The 17,155-nt window shown below is 42.1% G+C and overlaps 1 protein-coding gene and 1 pseudogene across 1 annotated transcript in view; one reads left to right on the top strand and one right to left on the bottom strand.

Moving 5' to 3' along the window:
- Positions 1-515: 515 nt before the first annotated feature.
- Positions 516-15,898, bottom strand: LOC122423116 (annotated as a pseudogene).
- The window catches only part of ADIPOR2 (adiponectin receptor 2), a 37,411-nt gene continuing 20,773 nt past the window's right edge, over positions 518-17,155 (top strand). Inside the window, exon 1 of the mRNA XM_043440383.1 lies at positions 518-704. The gene's annotated coding sequence lies outside the window, so the exon portion shown is untranslated. The remainder of the gene's footprint in view (positions 705-17,155) is intronic.

The following is a 17,155-nucleotide window of genomic DNA, read 5'->3' as shown; positions in this document are numbered from 1 at the left end:
ACAAGTAGAAAATAAATCGTTTTGGGCAAATGGACACAGTATTGCTGAGTGTTTCTGACCTGCTATTACACTGAAACATTTTTAGAATGGCTCTGAATTTTATACTTTTAAGAGGAGCGGGCTCACATTCGTTTTCTGGAAGTCGTAAGGCATAAATGGGAGTGTCTCCGTGAGGTAATAAAAAGCAATCGCTGTTATCTTGTGGGAAGACGCTTCGCGTTTAGGTCTGAAGCCGCCTCGGACTGTGTCTAGCAATCCCTTGTTTCGGTTCCCCCCGCGGTTTGCGGGCCGTATCCATAGAAACCGGGAAGCGTCCCTAGCCGGCCGGCCACGCCTCTTCCGCTGCACACGCTCCCGTTTCCGGTGGGAGGACAGCTAAGGGACTTCCGTGTCTCCGGGTGCTCGGCGCCTCCCGCTAGATTCCCGACCCACCCAAACTGCTCCGGTCCGGGAGCGGCCAGGGGGCGCTTCCGGCTTCGACGAGCGCGGCTGCGCACGAGGCGCCTTATCATTGGCTAGGGCCGCCTCGTGTGATTAGCGTCACGGCGGCGGCAGCTGAAGGAGCCTCCCGGACGCTGGGTCGCGGCGGCGGCGGCGGCGGCGGCGGCGGCGGCGGCAGCGGGCGCCACCTCCGCTCCTCTGGGCTCCCAGCGGCCGCGGTTCCGAGGAGTTCGAGACGTGCGGCGAGGCGGCGGCGAGCTCTGGTGAGGTTCTCGAGTGGGAGCGCGGTACTGGGGAGGGAGGCTGGGCTGGCGGGGGCGAGGGCTGAGGGCAGGTGTCCCGGCAGCGCGGCAGGCGAGGAGCGCACTATTCGGTCCTCTGCTCCGACCCCTGGGCCGGCGCCCCTCAGTTCCCGGCCCCCTCCGCCGAGACCCTCTCAGCCCCGGGATCTTCTCAGCCTTCGCTTCCTGCAGTCTGGTTCCCATAGCCTCCGATCTCCTCAGTCCCGAGTCCCGCCGCCCCGGGTCCCCTTCAGCCACGGCTCCCCCGGCCCAGGGTCCCGGCTTCCTTCGGTCCAGGTCCCCCTCCATCCCCAGCCCCGGGTCCCCTCGGCCCCGGGTCACCCCTCCGAGTCTCTGCCTGCCGCACTCCGAGGTGGGCTCCGCTCGGGCCCGGATCCGGCTTTTGCGGCGGGGAGACCCCTCACCGGCGCTTGCCCGCTCGCAGGCGGCTTGGTCGGACCCGGTCCTGGGCCCGGTGTGTCGGTGTCGCCCCTCGAGGCGGCTGCTCACCGGCTCCGGGCCTGGGCGTTTGTGCCGGAGCTCGCTGTGGGCGCCCCTGGCTGTGGACCTTGTTTTCGTTCGCCGCTGGGGCTTGACAATTTGGCGCGGTCGCGGGATAGAAAGGTGGACGGGTCCCGCCGGGTTGGTACCCGGCACGGGGACTGTCGTGCAGGGTCGGCGTGTTTTTTAAGCAGAGGGGTCTGCTAACGTCTTTATATTTAGACTCTGGACTCCTCAGCCCTGGGTTGTTCCCCTCGCATCTCCTCCCAAAGCAGCCCTTCATCCATCCTCCGAAGAAACCATTTAAAACTCCGAGAAATCTGTCATAACATTTCAAATTGCGTCCCAAGTGAAATGTTGAGAATAGTTTCTTCCAACCCAAAGCTTTATTTTTGGGACGGAGATCAGAAACTTTTTGAAGTTTGAAGTGTCCTACCAAAGGCCACTTGCGTGTCTCGTTTTACCACCCTCTGACTCTAATTCTGTTAGACTTTCTAGATGGTTCATTCCTGATTCTTTTCACTCCTCATGTTTATTTCATAGAAATTTCACTTCTAGTGCTGGTAAACTCTTCTCATAAATTTTCCCATGCTGTCCTGATCCAAAACCAAAATCCTTTCATCAGTTAGTTGGGACTTCAGGCCCTGTGGTGGCAGCCACTGGTCGTGAATTATGACATTTGAAGAAATTTCAAATCGATTTAAATACGAAAGGTATTTCTTTTTGCCTGTGTTTGTAATTGCCTAGCTACTAGTGTGTGTTCCCATTCAGACTTTAGGCTCCTTAGCAAGCGTTTTCTTACTGGGACACTAAGGATGAGAGGAGGATTTCCAGAGCCTAAATAAAAAAGTTGGTTTTTTTTGGTCCCTACTCTTGTATATATTAATAAATGAACAAGTACCTTCCCCCCAATCAATAGTGTCAATTTAGCAGATGCACTTTCTTTTTGTTTTCCAAAATGAGCACAGTTTTCTTTCTCTCTTTATTTCAGGGGTGGGTAAACTTGACAGCTTGTGGGCAATGTCCTACCTGCTGCCTGTTTATGTAAATTAAATTTTCAATGGGACATAGCCATATGCTCTCATTTAGCTGGTTGCTTTTGTGGTGTGAGTTGAGTAGTTAGGACAGAGACCTTTATGGCCTGTAAACTGGAAACATATTTACTATCTGGCCTTCAAAAGAAAATGTTTGCCACTCCTTTACTTTATTAAAAACAACACATATTCAATGTAGAAAGTTAAAATGAGTCAGAAAAATGTTAAGAAAAAAGTAAATAGGATCACAGCAAAAATCACAACACAAATCAGGGATTTGTTTTTATGATTACCCTTGTAGAATGTATTAGTGATTATTTCTATGTAATTGGGCTTATATTGCCAAATATTGGTTTGCAGTCTGTTAAATACTCATATTATTTTTATTTGGCAGTTGAATACATTGTATTTTCTGTATTGAAGGTTTCACTAGAAGGGGCTTGATGAACCAAGTTTTCCTTGTTTGTCTTACCAATCAAGGTTTTTTTTTTTAAAATGAGGCATAATAGATGCTTATTGGTGGTGGACACTATTTATTGAACACTTTATGGACCAGATAGTTTTCCTGTCTACGTGTTACAGGTAGTGAGTCATTTAATGCCTGCAGCGGCTCAGTACAGGTACACAAACTGTTGTCCCTACTTGCACATGAAGGGACTGGAGGCCTTGAGAGATTAGCTGCCCGAGTTGGTCAGCTAGATAATGATGGAGCTGGGGTTCAGTCCATGCAGTCTGGTTTCCTGGTGGCTCAGTCAATAAAGAATCCTCCTGCAATACAGGAGACCTGAGTTCGATCCCTGGGTTGGGAATATCCCCTGGAGGAGGGCCTGGCAACCCACTCCAAGAGAATTCCTTGGAAAATCCCCATGGACAGAGGAGCCTGGCGGGCTGTAGTCGATGGGGTCACATAGAGTTGGACACGACTGAGTGACTAAGCACACACAGTCTGGTTTCAACACCCAGGCCCTCAGTGTGCTACTTGCTCAGTGTAGTAAGTTGTTAGACAGTTGAGAGATACATAATGTAAAAATTCTTCCTTATGCTCCTCACTCTCTGTAGGAAACCACTGCAACAAGTTTGATATAGAGCTTTCCCTCTCTCTTTGCATATGCAAATGTTTATTTGCAAATCCATCTAACACATGCAGGTTTTACAAAAATTAACAGACTTCATTAGAGCAGTTTTAGATTTATAGAAATTGTGTGGCTAGTAGAGAAAGTTCTCATATCACCCACACTCCATTTTCCTTTATTAATAACATCTTGTATTAACACACTATGTTTGTTACAATTGATAAACCAATGTTGCTTCATTGTTAATTTAAACCTGCATATTAGGATTCATTTTTGTATTGCAGAGTTTTTGGAGTGGGATCAAACCAGTCATTGTTCAGCAAGTGTGCTTTTTTTGGGGTGATTTTCAAAAAATAGTGCTTCTGGACTTTTAAATGCAAATCAGCAGTCTTAATTCACTAATATTCAGATTAATAACACAAGTTTAGCATTTTCCCTGGAATGGAAAATTTGCTGGGAAGTTACTGCTTTTTCCGTTTTTCAGAAGTTTGTCCCATAGCACCAGCTGCTCTTTTCTGAAGAAGCACTTATTTTGGACTGGACATTTTGGCTCCTCTGTGAAGCTTGTTCAGTTTCTTGGAGATTTCTAGCTGTTCTTCATCAAAGGAATGGTGCACACCCCCCCATTTACATCAGGTTCCTTCTCACTGAGCCTGGTATTTCCCCACCTATCTGGATGGTTCTCAGTGTTCTGTTCCTCAGCTTTCAGAAGTGCAGTTCCTGGAATGTAATCTTTAGCATCTAAGTCTCCATATTCTTGCACCCTTGATTTTATTGAGGCCTCTGTAGGCTTACCCTGGAGTTCCTTCTGTGATATCTGAGGATTCAGTTTTTGGAAGAACTGAATCAGAGTCTTAGGAGAGGTCAAGAGTGTTTTTTACACTGGGCCAAGTTTTCAGGAAGTTTTTCAGTCATTGAGCTGTTATCTCTCTCAGGGCATTGCTTCCTCCTGTCATGACTTCCCCAGAGTTCTTGTCATGACAGAATGGGTGGCGTGGTCCTGAGCAGCACCTCAGTGGTCTCTGGGACTACCAGGTGCAGAGAAGTAGGTAATGCAAACAGAAGGGTCTTGTTCCTCCTCTTGGTGCTGCTGCAGAAACCTGTGCACAGTGGGACAGAAAGAGCTTGTGAATTCTTGCCAGTCTGGAGATGAAGTTCATGAGCAATATCTTCACTTCAGAAGTTTCCTTATAACTCTTCAGCTGCTTTAGTGGTTTTTCTGCAAATTCTTGGGGCTCATGAACTGAATGGATCATTGAGAAGTTAACACTTGTAAATTTTTTCTACTGTTTTTGAAGTACTTTGGTAACATTCTTGTCCTGTGTTTGGAGCCTCTCCCCCAAGGCATGCAACATTAGCACTCTAAGTCCTTGCCCTGTTCTTCTTCATCTTGCCCTTGGTGGAAGAATGTCAAGGCAGTGACTCATACTTCGGTGACCTTAGAGAAACATACAGTTGTGATAACACTGACTGATGGTCCTGGCATCATTTCACTTGTTTCTTCTGTAATTTAGTCATCACTTCCAGAGATATCTTGGCTGCAGTGGCGCTGCTGTCCCTTAACATGTGTGTGTGCAGTTCTGCAATTACATATTCACTTTATTCTTGTTTTTTGCACCTTTATTCTCATCAGTCACAAAATGAGTGTACAAAGTCTTAGAAGCTTACATGGCAATGTAGAGGTTCAAAAAAGAACTCTGGCAGCCTTGATGGATTGATGAGGTTCTGGTGAGGTCAGAGCTTTGCAAAGTGTTATTGGGAGGTCTACATTCAGGGCAGTGTAGGAGAGAAGGTGTTTTGGTTCTTGAGGAAAGTTGTCTAGATGTTCTGGGTGGCAGTGACCAGTCTGTGCCATAAACATCACCAGCGTTGCCAGTTCTTTGCTGGGTTTGTGTGTTAGTCACTCAGTCATGAGTCATGTCCGACTGTTTGTGACCCCATGGACTGTAGCTCACCAGGCTCCTTTGTCCATGGAATTCTCCAGGGCAAGAATACTGGAGTGGGTTGCCATTCCTTTCTCCAGATTTATTTGGTTGCAATTTGAAAATCTCCCATATTGGATTTGCAGTGAATATTCTGCTGTGTAAGCTCCTCAGTGTAGACCAGAGGGTCTACTTTATTAATCCTGTAACTGCCATAGGTAACTGGGCAGCTTGTGTTTATTTCTGCTTGACAGCTTGACTGTAGACTGACTTTGAGCGTTTCTCAGAAGACCCACACCACTGATAGCAGCCAGCCCTTCTTAGGCTGGGTCTTGGAGTCCTTCTTCCAGGTGTGACCAGAAGTAGCACTGGGAGCTTGGCTGATGGCGGCCTTTTGGTCGTAGTAATATGTTTAAGGGGCTTCCCAGGTGGCTCAGTGATTAAAAAAAAAAAAATCTGCCTGCCAATGCAGGAGACATGGGTTCGATCACTGAGTCGGGAAGATCCCCCAGAAAAGGAAATGGCAACCCACTCCAGTATTCTTGTCTGGGAAATCCCATGCACAGAGGAGCTTGGTGGGCTGCAGTCCATGGGGTCGCAAGAGTTGGACACGACTTAGCGACTGAAGACACGCAGTGTGCTTAAAAACCAAGGTCCGTGATGGCTTTCCAGGTCAATACTTTTGCATTTACTCCATCCTTTAGTTTCTTGGTATTTTATTGAATGTGTGTACCATAATTTAATAGTTTTTACTATTGTTGGGTATTTAGATTGTTTAAATTGTTTGTCTAGTGTTTAAAGTTAATATGTATGCATTGTATGTACAATGTCGCATGCTGGTGGCTCTTTAGGCCAACTTTCTGTAGCTTTCTTCTTTTTTTTCTTCAATATTTATCGATTTGACTCTGCTGGGTCTTAGTTGCAACATGTGAACTCTTAGTTACGGCATGTGGGATCTAGTTCCCTGACTAGGGATCAAACCTGGGCCCCCTGCATTGGGAGCATGGAGTCTTAGCCACTGGACTGCTAGGGAAGTCCCTAGGGTGACTTTCTGAGTCTAGTTACTGGGTTGAAGGAAATACATATTTTTCGTTTTGATGTATATTACTAGACTGCTACCCAGAAAGGTCACAGCAGTGTAAGCTCTTGTCAGAACTGTGGCTGAGGTCTAGATTCTTTATACCATTTTGAATTTTTTTTCAATCCTTACCTGATTGGCAGTTAAACATATCTGGCAGTGTATTTTGTCTCTCTTACTGGGAGATATATTTTGTTTGAAGTTGGTTTAGAGTTACTTTAGGCAAGACCAGCTTTCTGCAGTAGTTCTTTCTAGTATGTTCTCCCTTAGATAGAGCTGCTCACCTGCTTAGATTCCCTGTCTAGCCCTGAAAGGCAGCGTAATCTTGCCAACCCTGCTAAAAGAATCTGGGTGACTGCCCAGTAGACAATATACTTGTTGAGGATAGGCGTATATAACTTCTTCATGTCTGTTGCAGTCCTGGTGGTGAGTAAATGTTATGTTCTTTTTAAAACCTAAATTAGACTGTGTTCTTCTGGGCTACTGCTGAGTGAAGTGCTTTAATTTTGTTAAAAAATAACCTTTTCCAAGTCTTTGTGTAATGTAAACTTGAAAAATTACAGCATAAAATGGTCATCTTGGTGTATATTATCTATATCATCCTTTGTTTCTAAAATGAGGTAAATAAGACTGGTTAATATCCTAGGACCTATTGGTAAGGAAATAATTAACCAAACCTATTTAGTAAGTACATATGTATTCCGTTTTGGAAGGTAAAGGACTAGGTTAGTTAGGGGGTTTGTTTCATGTAACCCCTGGTTTGGAGTTTGCTGTGTGGTAGAGGGCATGTGTACCGCCTAAATGGTATCTTGGCTTCAGTAGACCTTGTAAGTGTCCAGTCAGAAGGCGAAGGCTAGCCAAAGTCAGGAAGCTGCCAGAATATCTTAAGGAATGGGGAAAATACTTGTGCAAAAGGACACTTCAAGTTTTTCATTCGAAGACAGCCGCCCCCCCCTCCCCCCGCAAAATACAGAACTTTCTTTATATATGGCTTCTAAGTTACATATTCTTACTGCACTTACAAGTTTTCTGCAAAGTCCATGCACAGGAAAACAAAGCATATAAAGCATAACGGTCTTGAAGAGAAAGAAATAATTACCCTATTAAATTTTGACCAACTTCACTTTCTTTTGTATACATTTTTTTGTTAGTATATTACCTAATTATTTTTCATTGGTAGCATGTTGACTTTAATATTGTATGTCCTGAAATTTCAGTGTAGTGAATATGTATGCATAGTTCTATCCACATACCCATTCCTTTGGTCAGGAAATAAGCGATGATGGTGAAACCTCCATAGCCTGGTGGAGCAGAAGGGTTATTTTTATTTTCTTCAGATTTATTTTCATTTTATTTCATTCCAGAATTTCTGTAACTTAAAAGATCTGGAAGTATAATTATATATATAATACATGTATTATATATTTATATATATATATATAAGGAAAAGGAGGAAGCATATATTCTTTTTCCAAGTGGCAGCTTAATTCAATGACTAAGAATAAAATTTGGATTTGAATTTTCTTGGCAGCCTAGATAAAAGTGAAAATATGGTAAAATACATAGCACTGAACTGGAAGAAGGAACTAGACCAGTTTTCTAGGGATAAATCTTCCCTTGACAGATTTTAAGGAAATTGGGCATTACATAAAGCCCTTTTTTTTTTTTTTGGCTAGAAGCCTGAGTTTAGAAAAGGGGAAGGATGATGCATTAACATTTCAAACCAATGAAAGAAGTTTTGTATAGGGCAGTTGGTTTGAATTTAGGTTGCACTTGTGTATTGTATTTGGCTAATAAAAATTTTTTTCATTAACATTTCAGATACATGGGAAAATACAGAGACCAATATAATTAACACTCACATACCCACCAAACGTGTCCTTTCTCTCAAAATCTTAACATTTTCCCACATACAGGTGAAGCACCTTCTTAGGTTACATTTCACTTTGCAGAATTATTGCTATCTAGAATTTAGTGTTGATCATTTCTAATGCCTGTTTTTGTGTAATTATTACATTGGAGTCTATTCATAAATCAATATTATGTTTGGGGTATTTTCATACTTTATGTAAAACAATATTCTACATATTCTGTAACTTGTTTTTCATGAAACATGTTTTTTAGACTCCTGAAAATGCTGATTTTTTGCCTGTTTTGACCTACAAAAATGGCACTTTGATATCGTTCATCTTAATTAGTCATCACCTTTATCTTCTTATAGCTGTGTTTTGTATTATATGAATGCAGCCAGTTTAAGTTTGTTTTTCATGTTGATAAGGTATTTAGGTTGTTTCCACTTTTCCTGTTTTAAAAACAGTGCTATAGTGGACATTACTGGTTAGAAATCCTTGTACACATATGTGAAATCATTGGCAGGTTTTTCAGATTACAGGTTGGGAGCCATAAATTGGTTATGAAATGACTTTAGAAAAAAAAAATGACTTTAGGAATTAAAATAGGTTAGCGAAGTATCAGGTGGTTTTGCAGGCAGCAAGGATAAAATGTTTTGTGATTGTGTGTGTGTGTGTGTGTGTGTGGTGTATGGTTACTAACTTTGAAATGAAGTTCTTTGGTGTAAATTACCCAGATAAAATGTTTTATGAGAGAGTGTGTGTGTGTGTGTGTGTGTGTGTGTCTTTGGTGTATGGTTACTAACTTTGAAATGAAGTTCTTTGGTGTAAATTACCCAGATAAAATGTTTTATGAGAGTGTGTGTGTGTGTGTGTGTGTATGTGTGTGTGTGTGTGTGTCTTTGGTGTATGGTTACTAACTTTGAAATGAAGTTCTTTGGTGTAAATTACCCAGATAAAATGTTTTATGAGAGTGTGTGTGTGTGTGTGTGTGTATGTGTGTGTGTGTGTGTGTGTCTTTGGTGTATGGTTACTAACTTTGAAATGAAGTTCTTTGGTGTAAATTACCCAGATAAAATGTTTTATGAGAGTGTGTGTGTGTGTGTGTGTGTGTGTGTGTGTGTGTCTTTGGTGTATGGTTACTAACTTTGAAATGAAGTTCTTTGGTGTAAATTACCCAGATAAAATGTTTTATGAGAGAGTGTGTGTGTGTGTGTGTGTGTCTTTGGTGTATGGTTACTAACTTTGAAATGAAGTTCTTTGGTGTAAATTACCCAGAAGTGGTATTTACCTGGTTTGAGATTTTGGAGATTATGAGAATTTAAAATTCTATCAGACATTGCCAAATTGTTCTCCAGAATTGTGTCCCTTGGCTTTTTTTAGTATGAGAAAGAGAATTTGCTTTAACTAACTAAATCCTTATAGATCCATGGCATTGTCAGATTTTTTACATGTTTACAAGTCAGATGAGTGTGAAATGATATTACCTTAAATTTTTTCTTGATTGTGTGTGAGATTGAGCATGTTGAAATGTTGAGTGACCATTCAGATTTCCATTTCTTGGCTGAGTCTGTCCTTGTCCATCTCCCCTACCCCTAATTGGGTTGACTTTTAAAATTGCTTTTAGCAGTTTATTGCATATCCTGTTTATATTTGTGAAGTGACCTGCAGGTATCATTTAGTTTGTGTGGTTTATCTGTCTTTTTTATGTGGTTTGTTTTGTTGAATGGAAATGATTATCAGACTATCATCATTTTCCTTGTTGATTTGTATTCTTTGTGCTTTATCTAAGAAATCTGTTCTGTACTCCAAGGGCATTAAGGTCTCCGCATTTCTTTCTAAAAGCTTTAGAAGTTTGGTTTTTTATATTTAGGTCTTGATCTTGCCTGAAAAGAATTTTTTTGTGTGTATAAGTCAGGGATCTAATTTTTTTTTTATATATACACAGCCAATCACCACAGCACTTGTTTGTCTGTTTAAAATACAGTGTGTTTTAAAATTTGAATTGTAAATCTTTTAAGTATTTTCTGGTTCAACGCAATAACAGCCGCTTTGTCTTTTATCAGGCTGCTTTACTTGTTCAGGTTTGATCCATTAGTGCATTACTTGATCCAGAAACAGAACCTGGAGGAGTAGATAGATACAGCACATTTTGTAGATCTCATCCAGATGTCATTTCTCTCAACCACTTCTTAAATAGAAGCTCGTTTGCATCACTGACTTAGTGGACATGAATGTGAGCAAACTCTGGGAGATAATGGAGGACAGAGGAGCCTAGCATGCTGTAGTCTGTGGGGCCGCAAAGAGTCGGACACAACTGGGTGACTGAAAACAGCAGCAAGGTTGCAGACGGTGTGATGGTAAACTTCCGTGGAGGGGACAGGTTGCTGGTGTCTTTGCCTTGTTGGTTAATACCCACAGACTTTGGAAACTAGACAAGCAGGTGTTAGATCGACTCCTTGATACTTGAAACTTCAGAATCCTTACGTGTATTTAGTCATCCAGTTGCTGTTATGTATACGTTCTGAAGTTTGAGACTTTCAGTTTTGGTTTTAGGAGAATTAATACATATAAATCTGAGTCTTTCTGAAATGTCTAATAGAAACTTCTACAAATCAATTTAAGAATGAAAACTATTTTTGTTTCCACTTGAAATGAGTGTTTAGTCTGAGAAGAGTTGCTGTGAGGTCTGCAGATAGTTATATATCCTGTCTTTCTTTTTTCTTTTTCCCTATTCCTTTTTTTAAATTGGTGATTGAAAGAAAACCCTGTGGTTTAGTGGAATTCAGTGATGCTGGGAAAAGTTATAGACACAAGTTTTATTTCTAAATTTCTGATTGTGATACTGAGAAAGATAATTAAACACTTCTTGGTTTCTCCATCTGCAGCATTGTAACCCTCCCCTGTACCCCCAACAAACTTGTGTTGTAGAGGTGTTATGCAGGGTGAGAGGGGCCCTGAGTAATGGTTCCTTACTTACACAGACAGCTCTCTACTGAAGTGTAGGGATTTTGATTTTGCCTGAAACATTGACTCTACAGGCCAGATATCCAGATAGACCTGGAAAGATTTTATTTCTGACATAGTTGGAACACGAGTATGGTTATGTGGTAAAATAATCTGCTTGCAATCTGGGAGACTTGGGTTTGATCCCTGTGTTGGGAAGGTCCCCTGGAGGGGGAGCGTAGCAACCCACTGCAGTATTCTGGTCTGGAGAATCCCCATGGACAGAGGGGCCTGGCCGGCTACAGTCCATGGGGTCGCAAAGAGTTGGACATGACTGAGCGACTAAGCGCAACATGTGGTATTGTAGGGCAGATGATTTCTGGAAGTCTTTGCATAATTTACATATTTTGGTTCATTGTAGGTATGACAGTTTATATACCCTGGACTTCTCAGGATTTCCCTGACTAATTACGCTTAGAACTGTTGTTCTTCTCATCTACACTTGGATTTTTGTGCACTGTTCTTTGTTTTAGAAGCTCAGAGTTGCTTATAGGTCTTGGGAAATAGAAATGACATTGTAACACGACCATAAGAGTTATAGAAAGTCCTTTTTATAAAAATATTTTTTATTCATTACCATGACCAGTCACTATAAAGCAGTGTTTGTACCTTAAATGAAGCCCTGTAATGTGGAGTTATGGGCTTCCCTGGTGGCTCAGATGGTAAAGAATCTGCCTGCAGTGTAGCAGACCTGGGTTCGATCCCTGGGTTGGAAAGATCCCCTGGAGAAGGGATTCGCTACCCACTCCAGTATTCTTGCCTGGAGGATTCCATGGACTCGGGAGCCTGGCGGGCTACAGTCCATGGGGTCACAGAGTCAGACATGGCTCAGCGACTGAACAATAACAAGGTGGAGTTAAGATCTGGTCTTTGGAGTCAGATACAGATTTGAATTTGTAGTCTTCCACTTCAGTTTGTGTCATTGAGTTACTTGATCTCCTTTAGTGTCAATTTCTTCATCTGTAAAATAGGACCCCATTTTATAAGGATTGTTAGAGGGTTAAATGAGATGATGGGTGAAAGGTCAGCTATTAGAGTTGGCTCCGTTAAGTGTTGAGCAACAGTTCACCTCCCTTCAAAGAGATAACATCATGACTAGGAAAACTGGAACCACTTCCCTTTGTGGGAGGCAGTGTTGTACCGTGGAGGGGGCCTAACTGGGCAGTTCTCACTTCTCTATTTTGTGACTTGTGTAACCTAGGGTGGTCTTACCCCTAGTCCTCTTGTTTGTAAATAGAGCTCGTACTGTCTGTAGCAGGCAGGTTTTAAAGTTAAAATGAGAGTATGTGTAAAAGCTCACCTTCTCTGGCACTTGATGGCCCTCTGAATTAGCCTCTGAACTTGTGTAGTGATGGACAGTAACACTGTACTTGGGAAGTAGGCCTCAAGCCTGAGAGGGCAGCTCTCACTGGCTTTGCCCCAGCTCTGCTGCACAGGAGCAGCTTTGCCTGATTTCTTCTCAGCAAAGTTGGTCAGTGGGTGGGGCAGTAAGTTAGAAGAGTGAGGTTCCTTGTGATATTACTCAAAAGTTACCCTACTTCATGCTAAGAAGGAAAGTAGTGTAAATGATAGGAGTGTTGCCTGTCTTCATAGCTTCAAGATCATCTTTAAGAAATAGCTGCATTTGATTTGAAATGTTTCTTTGTGCTTCCAACAGTTGAGATTTTGTGAACATGAATGCATAATACTGCCTGTCTTAGAAATCTAACTGTTGCTCCGTCTCAGTTATCAGCTGTGCCATTTGTTAAGGGCTGTGTCAGTAACATATGTTGGGAACTTTTCCCATTTTATCAGTTATTCTTTTTCCAGTTACCGTTTTTTTTTTTTTAATTAACTTTTTTTTTCCTACTCAGAAATGTTCTGAGTGTTTGGAAAGAATTCCAGTTTTAACGAGTCATTTTATTGTTTCTGGTATGTGGCAAGGCTCTGTGCTCCACCCCATTTCTTGCCTGTTTCTTAATATTTTCAGCGTTTCTGTGAAGTGTAGCATTCTGTCAGTGTTACCGCCTGGTTTTGTCATTTAAGTGCTACCGTGCATTTATTTGAGAACAGCTTATGGTTCATGCTAACATAGAGGGTTGTGGATAAGAGCATTAACTGGGGTGTTAGGCGGACTAGATTGATTGGGCAGATTAGGTTGCCCCTTATTACTGTTGTTTAAGACACGTTATTTATAACCTCTCTGGGTGTTTGTCATCTCCAGAGTAGAGGAAACAGTTGTGCCAATCTCCCAAAACTGTTGTAAGGATTTCAAGAGAGAATCCAGGGTTCTTTGCACTTAGTCAGCGCTGATTGCATGTTAGCTGTCCCTGTCTTCTCCCTCCTCCACATCATACAGGAAAAGATTGTGAGGTCCTTCTTTGCATCCCAGACCAAGCTTGGGGTTGTGGATACAAAAGTGGATTCCACAAAAGGCTCCCTGACCTTGCAAAGTTTGCAGTTGAAGAGGGGAAGACAGACCAGTGAACAGAGAAATGCAGTCAATTTTGACAGCTACTGTAATAGAAACATTAGTAAATGAGAAGAGTGAAGGAGTTAGTGTCAGGGACCTGGGAAGTCAGGGAAGTTAGTTTCTGCCTAACTTATCCTTGAAGTGTGGGTCGTGATTCCCCACTTATTTATTCAGCATATATTTAGTGAATACACTTGCTGTGTGCCAGGAGCAATTTTAGGTACTTGGAATATAGGAGTAAAGAAGATACATAATGTCTCTTCTTGGAGGAATTTTCAGTCTAGTGAGAGAAGACTAGTAGTAAATAAAGAAATAAAAATAACAGAGACAAGTGCTGTGAGATTAAAAGGTGATATGATAAGGAAAGACTGAGATTATGTGGTCAGAGAAGGATTCTTTGAGTAGGTGACCTTTAAATTGAGATTCGCATGTGAAGGAGGAGCCCAGCCATGGGAGGATCTGAGCAATGAACATTCCAGGCTGTGGGAACCAGTGACACAGAGGAGCCCTTTGAGCATTTGGAGTATTTGGGGAGTAGATGGGAGGTCATTGAGGCTGGAACATAGTGGCAAGGGGGAAAGGGATACAGGGTGAGGCCAGAGTTAGGGGCTAAGCCATTTAAGATTTTGTAAGCCAGGATAAGAGCTTCCTTAGGTGTGAAGAGAAGCCATTGGAGGGCTCAGAAAGCAAGGGAGTGCCTTTTGATAAAGTTACCCTGTGACTGCCGTGTGGGAACTGGGTCCTGAGGATCAGGAGTGGGCTGGGTGGGTGGGTAACTGGCTCTTGTATTAGGACAAGTAAGACATGGCGGTGGCTTGAATCAGAAAGTTAGTGGAGAGAAATAGTAGATTGGGGTGTTTGAAGACCCCTCTCCCCCATCACTGTAACAGTTTTTATGTTTTTATTTTATTTTTGGTCATACCTCACAGCTTGTGGGATCTTAGTTCCCCAATCAGGGATTGAACCTGGGTGTTAATCACTGGACTGCCAGGGAATTCCCACTATAAAGCTTTTAAAAAGGTTAATTGTAAGAGGTCTAGCCCTTTTCCTTGCCAGTTAACATGATAGAAATCTTCCAGCAAGGTTCTTTGAAGACTTGAAAGCCAGCCAAGGTAACACATCTAGTATTTACTTTTAATGATGATTTAAAAAGAGAAAAAATAGCTAGTTTTCAAAAGAAAATCTTGTACCTTTAATATCCCTGCTGGTTCCATTATTGAAATAAATCATTCCGTCCTAAAAAATAATCCCGTTTCATTATTAGAAGTTTAGATTTGCATCGTAAAGAGATCATGAGGGGCATAACCTACTGGTACTTTCACGTAGAACATTCTGTACCACTCAGGTTTCCCAACAAGAAGAGCGTCAACTTGATACCAGAAATGTCATTTTAACCATGTACTAACTTCAAACACATACCCCAGTGTGGAATGACAGATCACACTGGAGTGATTTCAGTGTACAACTTTCAAGTCACTTTGAAATTGGCTACTTTCACCTTAGGGGGAGCCAACAAAATCATGGGACATACTTTACAGCCTGTCTTCCACTACTGAAGAATCTAATTATAGAACTGGAAAGATATGCCACCAGTCTTAGCCTGCGCACCCCACTCTCTGTGTCCCAGTTTATACAGAGGGACATTACACCGCCGGCCCTCAGCACTGGAAGACTTAGGTCCATGACAGTTGGCCAGTCTTCAGAGAACCTTGCTTGAAGATTTCTGTGACCATTAACTGGCCATGAAAGGGGTTGGACCCCTTAAAATGAGCGCTTTACAGTGGTGAGGGAGTGAGGCCCTCTGGGTGCTGGTGTTCGTGGGCGCACCGCATTTATGCTTCGTCCACTGTGTGTCCTCCGTGTGCTTTTCTGAGTGTATTTTTTACATCAATAAAAAATTTACTGGACAAAGAGGCAATATGATACAGTGCTACAGTGTATTTCTACCCCCCTATTAAAAAATGCATAAAATACACATAACATGAAAGTTACTTTAACTATTTTTAAGTGTGTAGTCACCGTGTTGTACACCCATGTTGCTGTGCAGGCATCACCACCATTCATCCACAAAGCTTTTTTTCATCTTGCGAAAACGGAAACTGTACCCATTAAACAGTAACTCCCATTCCCTCCTCCCCCAGCCCCTGGCAGCCACCATTCTTTCTGTGGGTATGACTTCCCTAAGCACCCATGGTAAGTGGAATCATGCAGTATTTGTGTTTTGTACTTATCTCACTTACCATATGGTCCTCAGGTTCATTCAGGTTGTAACTTGTGTCAGAGTTTTCTTTCTTGGAGGCTGAATATTTTCTTGTGTGTATAGACAGCACGTGGTGCTTGTTTATCCACTGATGGACTCTCGGGCTGCTCTCTTTTACCTGTTGTGAATATGGACGTGAGTGTGTAAATGTCTCTTCAAGACCCTGCTTTCAGTTCTTTTGAGTACATACATACCCAGAAGTGGAGTTGGTGGGATCGTATAGTAAATATATTTTTAATTTATTTGAGGAACTGCCATACTGTTTTCCACAGCTTGCTTGCTCTTTCAAAATTGGGGGCAACATAAAAGTGAACAGTATGAAATAGGTGAAGTAATACATTGCACTGTAGTCTACCTTGGCAAGAATCCAGTGTAACTGTGATTAAGTACTTCTCTTTTTCCCCTGGAGAATGAAACATTCATTCAAGAAACCTGTGTATCTGTTGCAGGTTGATTCTCAGCAGTGAGCACATGCTTGCCTCATGGAACATGCAGACAACTATTGGTTTTTAGAAAGTACCTTTCCTGGAATAGAGTTAGATTTTTAGACCACAAGTATCAAACCATTAAGTTAGCAGTTTCTTTGGGTAGAAAAAAATTGCTTTATAGGTAACCATTTAAGCAACCTTGTTGCTTTTAAGCAACATAAGTTTACCTTGTACAGTATTATTTGAAGGGAAAATGAAGTCTTAAGAAGTAGAGTTTTAAATTTTTCATGGTTTTCTCATTGGGAAGGAAACCCAGTGTGAGTACAGTTGACTGACAGTCGAGAGATTAGTAGGTTCCAGTCCTGACTGTACAATCTACTATTTGGTATTCATTCTTCTGGATTTTTTACTTTGATTTTTACCCCGTCAAACTCCTTTTTTTGTTCAGTCACTAAATCCTGTCTGATTCTTTGTGACCCCCTTAGACTGCAGCACACGTCCCTGCCCTTCACTATCTCCCAGAGTTTGTTCAAACCCATGTCCGTTGAGTCGGTGATGCCAAACAACCATCTTATCCTCTGTCATCCCTTTCTCCTTGTGCCCTCAATCTTTCCCAGCATCAGGGTCTTTTCCAATGAATCAGCTCTTTGCATCAAGTGGCCAAAGTATTGGAGCTTCAGCATCAGTCCTTCCAGTGAATATTCAGGGTTGATTTCCTTTAGGGTTGACTGTTTGATCTCCTTGCAATCCAGGGAGCTCTCAAGAATCTTCTCTAGCACTACAATTCATAACTTTTTTAAAAAGGATTTTGTCTAGTGTTGTTAACTAA

The sequence above is a fragment of the Cervus canadensis genome, chromosome 21, assembly GCF_019320065.1.
Source record: "Cervus canadensis isolate Bull #8, Minnesota chromosome 21, ASM1932006v1, whole genome shotgun sequence".
NCBI classification, from domain to species: domain Eukaryota; kingdom Metazoa; phylum Chordata; class Mammalia; order Artiodactyla; family Cervidae; genus Cervus; species Cervus canadensis.
The sequence above is the reverse complement of the archived record's forward strand: the minus strand, read 5'-3'. Positions and strand labels throughout refer to the sequence as shown.